The sequence below is a fragment of the Bombus fervidus genome, chromosome 14, assembly GCF_041682495.2.
Source record: "Bombus fervidus isolate BK054 chromosome 14, iyBomFerv1, whole genome shotgun sequence".
NCBI classification, from domain to species: domain Eukaryota; kingdom Metazoa; phylum Arthropoda; class Insecta; order Hymenoptera; family Apidae; genus Bombus; species Bombus fervidus.
In genome coordinates this window covers 5,287,379-5,294,220 of record NC_091530.1, presented here as the reverse complement: position 1 = coordinate 5,294,220, position 6,842 = coordinate 5,287,379, and the positions used below count along the sequence as shown (strand labels likewise).

The 6,842-nt window shown below is 43.9% G+C and overlaps 1 long non-coding RNA gene across 1 annotated transcript; it reads left to right on the top strand.

Annotated features, from left to right (window-relative positions):
* The first annotated feature begins 642 nt into the window (after positions 1-642).
* Positions 643-5,019, top strand: LOC139994338 (uncharacterized). Its single transcript, XR_011801614.1, has 3 exons — positions 643-1,211; positions 4,189-4,312; positions 4,391-5,019. It is a non-coding gene; the product is annotated as an uncharacterized lncRNA (long non-coding RNA).
* The last annotated feature ends 1,823 nt before the right edge of the window (positions 5,020-6,842 follow it).

Here is a 6,842-nt window from a genome sequence, read left to right as displayed (position 1 = left end):
CGAGCGAGAAAAGGGACGGCAGTGTACGAAGTTAGAGCACGAAACTCTAACCACGGTATGAAAAATGTTGTGTCGTTGCTTTCAGCTGTTCATTGTCGAAATAGCAATAAATTAGTTGCAGCGACTTTAAGAAAGAAAATATCAGGGAATACTTAACGACATGTTAAATATACATTTATTTTACATTTTATCTCTTTTTTTAAAATGTGTATCGACGGTCGATGAATATTTTTAGATCCAATTTTTTTCAACCAATTTTATTAAATAATACTTTTCACTATAACTTTGTTCTGCATATGTCTGTCTATTGTTCTATCGAATAACAGTACTAGATATCAACCGTGTGAGTAGACGGTATTTCAGCGTTCCATTTTTTTATTTTTGACATTTGAAATTTGAAATCTTGAAATCAATATCGTGCAATGTGATGTTTGTATTTCTGTTATTGCAAACTGAACGTGATTCGATAAGACGATATTTGGCATTAATCTTCGTTTAAAATACTCGGAAGACAAAAAATCGTAATCAAAATTAAATTCATCTGACTTCACTATCAATTTTCTGATTGAACGACGAAAAACAACGCGAGGGTAACAACCTGTCGCCATAATTTCCATATCTATTGCTTATTTCAGGCGCAAATTATCTTAGAACAAGGCTCGTTAAGTCAGACGTTGGTCGGAACGTGTGTCACGAATTTGCAAATGGCGTGAAGCTGACGAGACCAAAGAAGAGGCAACCGTGACTCGAAGTCACGGGCAAGAGAACGCGTGACAATAAGTGCATCGACTCTTTGAACGTGTCAATCGAAAGTCGGAGCTCGCGAAGAGGATCTGTCGTCACTTGGCTGGGATAGTTGATTTCTCCGACAAGATGGAACAGACTGGCGAAAGAAAGAGGAAAACAGACTATTCCGTGGACCGTGACGGCGCACATACCGTCTTCGATATGGCATATACGAGGAAGAGAACTACCGATAGTCTGGGAATTTTCGTGGCGAGGATCTCTAACGCGGATCCGGTGTATCTTCTCGAACGAAGAAGATCGAAAGGGCGAAAACGAAGCAGATAGACGGAAGAGCGAGACCGAGAAACATCGGAAGAAACAGAGAGAAGAAGTAGAAATTGCTGGAGGTTTGAAGAGGCGCGAGTAATTTTGATAAAACAAGTAGGGAGATCGGTAGCTGAAACGAAGAAGGAAAAACGAGGACGGTAAAGTATGGGTTAATTTGCTAGAAGGGGATGGGGATTGTAATTCCACGTGACGAAAGTTGGCGCAATATCGCATTAATCTTCGAGGATAGACGTACATATGTATCGATGGTTGTTGGAAAGGGTCAGAGACTCGGGGATCGACTGGAAATCGATTCCAGCAGGGCGATTCCGGAGTATAAACACTTTATACCTCCGCGATCTTTCGCCCCTTATTTCCTTCTTCTCTTTCCTTCTCTTCTCCTATCCTTCGATACTTGGATCGAGCCACCGTGTATTTCAAACGTACTCCTTTTCCTGGCGGATTTCTATGAAACGAGGCGAGAGCAACACGGCGTTGAGGCCGCGGCGAAGAGGGCAGAAAAGAGCGCGACGACATTAACCAAGAGACAGGAATGAAAGGATAAAGGAGAGATAAATCCTAGAATTGTAACCATCGGCAAGGTACTCGCGCGAACTAGCGGAATGGGGCCGAGAGGGGAAGAAGGAAGGAAGAAGGGACGAAGAAGGGACGAAGAAGGAAGGAAAGAGCGATCCGAGATGGAAGAGGATCGAGGGAAAAGATCCTCTCTGTGTCGGTGGATGTAGAGGGGAAAAATATAATGGTGGCTGGGGCGAGGAGGGGGATATACCTACCATCGATGGATATCGAGTAGGCGAGTTGGTACGTGAGATAATAAGGCGTGCTCGGGCATGCCGATGGAAACCGCACGCGGCATTATTCAAATTGAATCCGGTAAGAATTATTATTGGCGGGCAAGTCGGGGCCGAGCCGGCTCATTCCGCGGGCGCATTTGCGAATACGAGGAGGAAAAGAGGAGCTGTAGGAGTCAGGTAGAAGTAGGAGGAGGAGGTGGTGGAGGAAGAACAAGCAGGAGAGGAGAGGGAGAGAGGAAGCTAGGGAGAGAAAGAGCGTGGTGGTGGTGATGGTGGTGGCGTTCGAGGTGGTTCAGGTGGAGGGAACGACCTCGCCATCACGACCTCGCCGTATGATCCACTGCAGTATCGCTCGATGACCCTGGTGTCATTACGCCTCACTCTGGACGTCATTACGCTAATGTCCATCTCCTTTTCTTCTTCTTCATCCTCGAGACCCGATGCCTTTCGTTTCTTCTGGTCACCACACCTCCACGTCGAAGGATACTTGACACGGTTCGCGTTCCAATCCTTGAACAGCCGATGCCCTTGCCGCCTCCAACCTTCCTCGAACGACGCGCGTAAGGCTATTTCGATTGGTACTTAACCTTCGAGTCTTTTCGCCTTTTTCTTCCTTTTTTTTTACGCCTCTCTTTGTCTCGTTACCAGGTGGTCATTCCTGTTTTCATTGTGTTTCGATTCTAAGGCACCTCGGGGATCGTGCGTCCACCGAGATCTTTAATGGATGTATCGTTATGTCGTGTTGTTTATAGCGTTCTGAAGGGTTTTTTGAAACGGCAGATGTTTATTGATTTTGAGTGAACAAAATGGCAGAATGGATGTTTTGATAGACGTAAGAATCGCGGGTACTAAATGCTTGGATGGTTTAAGGTTTACCGATTCTTTTATTGGCGATTATTAAGAACTATTAATTTTTAGACACGAAGATATATTCTTGAATGTGGAAATGCGAAACTAGTAGATATCGTTGTTCCTACACAGGTGATTCCTTGCAGAAACGGATAAACGCGGTACAGCTCGTAATTTATTAGTTTTATTTGTTGAGTTATCGAGCAAATTTCAATCGCTGAACCGTAAAAAAGTGTATGCCATAAGGGATGAAATAACGTTATTCCAAAGGTTCCATCTTTACCATACGCATGACCCAGCATCTAAGCCGAAAATCCTCTCACGAAGAGAACAATGCTCGCTTACATAAAGAAAACTAACCCTGAAGAAATTACTGGCGGTATCCCATTCGTATTCGAAACGAGACGAGCTGTTAACGAGGCGCGGTTGCCACTCGAATTCGCGACCAGAGGTGGTTCCGTCGTCCACCACACATTCCGTTTCTTCTTTCGTCTACGCTCGTGTTCACCTCGTTCTATTCTCTCTCTTTCCCATTTCCTAACCGTGTTCGCCTCTCTTTCTGTTATTCTACGTTGCAGAAGGCATCCTGGCGAGGTGTTTGGACCGCAGACCACACCGAGTCACGCACAGTAATAACCCTTGGCGAGGGTGAATACGGTTACCTACGGCCTACGGTTACCAGTCGGGTTAAAGCCCTACGGAGTTTCGTTCCGGCCGCTATACTTGTTTTTACGGTTCATAATTCAGCCGAGTGTATTTCAAACGCCTGCCAATGCGGGACCGTAACGTCGATGCGCTTGTGTCGTCGTTCGAACGGAGCAAACCCCGCATTACGAGGCGTCACTTTGGGCCCCGGGGAGATTTAAGCTCGTCGTACGCGACGCGAAAACTCGTCACCCACGATTGCCCGGTTATTTATGCACTTCGTCCACGGCCGGACGTTCGGGAATTAGCCACGAGGCTAACCGAACGAAATGTGCGGTCGCCGCGCGGCTCCTTCGACCGTTTACAGCCCGATGGAAATATGTCGCGCACGCCGGACAATGAGGGTCAGCCGAGTAATGAAATACGATCGAACGGCCGATAAATCTTGGTAGAACGGTCCGTTGTTCCGTAAAGAATCCGAAACGTCGATTACGATGGACAGTGGGGACGAACGGCAAGGGTTACGCGCCGCGAGATGCCACTTTGTTGTTTCAGGGTGGAGAAGCGTTTGGTGTTTAGGTCTCTGAAGCTTTCTCACGACGATTGTATGTACGCGAGTAACGCGAGGAGAGAACACTATAAGTTTATTTCTTGTTTCTCATAGTAGAATAATTTCAAAATTTGTCGCATCGTTAATCGATTCTTTATCCTTTTTGTCGGTCAAGGGTAAAGAAGGCTTTAGAGAGTCGAATTCCGAAACTTTCTTACTATGATCGCTAGAGAATAATATGATGGGTAAGAGATTCTTTTTGTCTTTTTTTTATAGATATCGTACATCGATAATGGTTCGATGATAGCAACGAACGCGTTAAGAGCGAAGAAGACTTGGACGGTGAGAGTTAAGATTTTCGTAGCTTTTCTACAACGCACGTGAAGGTAGAGAGAGAAAGGTACGAGTAATAAGTCATATATTTTGCATGTTTTAAATTGACTCTATACTACAAAACCATTTTTTTATTTTATTTTAGGATCGAATACGTACGGACTACATGTCTTAACGACACGCAGCAAATTGCAATGTTACAAACTGTCCACTGAATCTCTTTCGATTGTAACAGTGCGGCATATCTTACAATTCGTTACAGTCATGTCTGTCAAATTTCGAGGCTCACCTCGAGTAGTCGGTCGAGCATGATAGTTTATTGTTCCAGTATACGAGTGTACGAACACTGATATAAACACAGGCCAGTTCTATGGCGTGTATGGTGTACAATTCTGGTTTACGGTACGCTTGAACATTCTCTGTGCAGAGCACAATGCATATACGTTATGTATGTATATAAAAGAAGAAAAAGAAAGGGAGAGAGATGCCTCGGAGGTGTTACGGCGTAACTCCGTCATTATCCTCGGCGGCCGTGATCGTCCGGGGAAAATTATATTCAGATGAGAAGGAAATCAATTCCACGATAGAATCGGCGAGCCTTCGATTAGAACCGAAGCTGGTGCGGGAAATGCAACGGAAAGTGGATTAAATTCCAACGGATGTTTCTTTTTCGAGTATTACCGTCGAGAACGTTGCTTCCTCCGAGGCCAGCTTGTCTTCGATGTTTCCAGTCGGTGAGTCATTTCAAATATTTCTGAAAATATCTGAAACGTCTTATATTTTCTTCTTCCTTTTGTACGACGAGTAAGCGTTCGTTAATTTTAATATCACGCTTAGCTAGAATTTTTTGTTCTTCAATTACAACATTAATTTCGTTTAACGTCAATCGTTCATTAAATTTTTGGAAATATTACTCGCTGAATATTCGAAATGAAATTTGTAAATATCTACGTTGTTACCAAATTGTAGAATGAAAATACTAATTTTTTTTACAAAGTTTAAGCTGCGAGCTTTTTAAATTAACAGATATTTATATATTTGGATCTTCTATGAAATTATTCTTTAAGTTTGTTTATTTTAGAAGTAATCATTACTTCTGCCTATACATTTAATATTACATTATAATATCTGCATGATTCGAATAATTACAAGCGCTACTATAAACGAATTCGAGGAAAGAGCGTAAAACATCGATATGAAGCCACTGAAAGTATCACTTAAATACCTTCCGATCGTTTCACAACGTTATAGGGAAACATTTAGCCATACGATCTTCCTGTCCCTTCTTTCTTTTTTAATTTTCCCTCCTCTTCATTCTCATCCCGCTTTCGGCCTGGAGCCTCTCTCCAGTTCTCTCTACTTACATTCCGCAGCCGGCTCCGTAGCGCACCGTGGCTTAATTGGCGATAAAACCTCGCGGCCTCGTAAAAAAATCTCGCCTACCCCTACATTGTATTAATTAGGGCCCTTATAATGCCTTAAATAAGGCGTAGCTTAGTTATGGGTTGGTCGAGGCCGAGTTGCGCCGTGTTATCTCGCTGGTTAACCACCCCGCCGCCTCCGTGTCCATCCTTTGCCTCTCCATTCTCTCCTTTGTCCATCTCTTTCTTTCTTTCTCTCGCGTGTTCCAGAGATACCTGAACGACCAATTATCAGCCATAATATCATCGAGGCCCGGCGGGCTCGGATTAATCGTATCCGGTTTCCTATCTCGCGGAAAAAGCGCTATAAAAGAATTTTCTGCCGCGGGAGATACGGCTGGACGTGGCGGTCGTAATAAAATCTATCGGCCGGCCGACCGTCCTTGGCGATGCCTCGTGCTGGTTCCAAATCGTCCGCGTGACGATAAAAGATTTGTCACGCGGACCCTGTTCGAGGTATTTAGACGAAATTTTTCGAAATTCGATTCTACGTCATAGCGTTTATCTTGTAATGCGGAGGACTCTGTACAACCAGTTTCTAGTCACACTTTAATACACGTTACTTTTGTTCTAAATATTTTACAATTTTACAAGGTAAATTTTACATCGTTTTCCAACCAAACTCTGACGTCGGTCGTGTCGTGAGTTCGTGGTAGAAATTTTTACGAATGAAATTTTGTGTCACGGCATATTATGACGGTTAACTCGTATTAATACAGAACGTTTGAAGTAGCTGCTTCGCTCAAACTTTAGTTGCATCAACAAGGGATTCCAAGTAGTTTCTCTAGTCAAGGTTTGATCGGTATTGGCTTCGGGCGACTCAGGTATTAGCGCTATTCATCTCGAAACGGTATTTCCGTATCGTGCAACGATTTAAATATTACACGTTAATTTTTTTCTTTCTCTCCGCTTCACGGAACGTGCACGCGCGCACGATGACTGGAACGCGGGAAACGTGTTTAAATGGTCAGCAGGATGATTCGGTGCTCTTATTACAACGTCTGCTACACGCGAATGTTGCCCCTAATGATAGTCCGCTTAGTGGGATGATTACAGCCAGCAGAGAATACGGCTATCGAACGGCGTGGCGGAATCGATGGATTACGAAAATAAATCGAACGCTGCGATACACCTCTTTAAGGATGTTACGCTATGATTTAATATGCCCGAATCTCG